Raw genomic sequence first — 1,794 nt, 5'->3', positions numbered from 1 at the left:
AAAAAAAATTAAAAAAAAAATAAAAAGAAAAGAAAAAGAATTGGGGAATGTATATTCAGAAATGTGCCCCTAGTTCAACTTCCAGTACTGCTAATAAATAAATAAATAAATTGCAACCTAGAGGTGGCATTCAAATTTTAGATATAGACACCTCCCTACTAGCTATTAAAATGTTAAAATACTTTAATAGCCACTGGCAAATGCCTCCAACACCCTAAAAGTTCCATGGCACCTCTTTCTTCGCCTCACACATTCTGGCTCTTGAGTGCACTGATTGGATACTACCAGAGATTGCCATTGTCTTCCACCAACTGTCTTTAGGTCCTCATTCACTGTGTGCCTCTCCTTTGTACAATGATGAACCCCAATCCCTGTGAGCAAATGAGAAATATCCATCTATTTTGTGAGACTACATTTTGAGCATGACCTCTGCTTGCATTTGGGAATATTTTCTACTCTGAGTCCCAAGAATTTTGTTTGCTTTTCTAGTGAATGCTGACTGACATGACATAGTTTTAGACCTTCTTTTGGTGAATGGCCTACTCTTACAATATTTTATGTTTGACAATCTGTGACTTTTCACCTGGCTGGATTCTTTCTATTTCACCCTCTAGCTCACTGCAGAGATTTCTTTTGACTCCTGCATTCTGTCAGTGTTCTTTGCAGTGTTCCCACAATTCATCCTGACACTAACATTATGGACAATGGCCTGGTGTTCTATGAGGAGGCAGCATAGAGGAGAGGCTTGTTGTTCTTGAATCCCAGCTGTACCACTTAGCTGTGTGATAGTGGGAAATTTAGCAGTTGTGTGCTTCAGTTACCCCATTTTCAAAATGGTATAATAATTGTAACTATTTCATAGTGTTGTTGGGAAGATTAAATGATATCATAACGGAAAGTACAAATGATAATATAGTATCATTAGAAGAATGTTTAGCAGAATGCTTGGCTCATGATAAAGTCTACAAATGTTAAACATTATTATTTTTGTTATAATGTTGCGCTGCAACTTCAGTGGGCACATTCAGGCATTTTTTTCAAACATTTTCAATATAGTTGCCTCTTTTGATCCACACAACACTTCCAGAGAGGTGGATACAAATGATACAGATTAGAATCTCTTTTTTTTGAGATGAGGTGACCAAGGTTACAGACAAGTTTTATTATTGCTATTCAATGTTGTTTTCCCCTACCAGTGAAGATGCAGAACATTATTTGTTCAATAAACATTTAATGAACAGTTCCTGTATACTACTGACTGTATTGGGCACTGAGAATACAGTAGTGGGCAAGTACAGAAGTCCCTGCTTATTAAATTACTATTTTAGTAGGAGACAGTAAATAAGTGAGTAAATAACAATAAATAGGATACACTAGTGTGATTAGAAATAAAGCAGGGTGATGTGATTAAAAGTAACTATTGGTAGATATGACCATTAGTTATGATATGTCTCTTGAATGGTTTAAGAAATGCGCCGAGACGGCAAATGAGACTGGCGGATCACTACAGGTCGAATCTAGTAGTGAGACCCTGAACACCCTGTAGACCCTTTTTTGAAATACAAAAACAAAACAAACAAACAAAAACCCCAAAAAACAAAACCCAGCCATTGTGGACTCTCATTTGATCCTGTAAACAACTGACTCTTTGCATAATTATATGTATACTTTAATACTGATTCTACTTTTCTAGAGAATCCCAATACAGAAGAAAAGGTGGTGAAGAAAGACTTTTTTGAGGAGGTGACTTTAATGACACGAAGTGGAGACAGACAAAGCCCAGACAGGGAGAAA

This window comes from Octodon degus, unplaced genomic scaffold (assembly GCF_000260255.1).
Source record: "Octodon degus isolate 3935 unplaced genomic scaffold, OctDeg1.0 scaffold00263, whole genome shotgun sequence".
NCBI lineage: Eukaryota > Metazoa > Chordata > Mammalia > Rodentia > Octodontidae > Octodon > Octodon degus.
The sequence above is the reverse complement of the archived record's forward strand: the minus strand, read 5'-3'. Positions refer to the sequence as shown.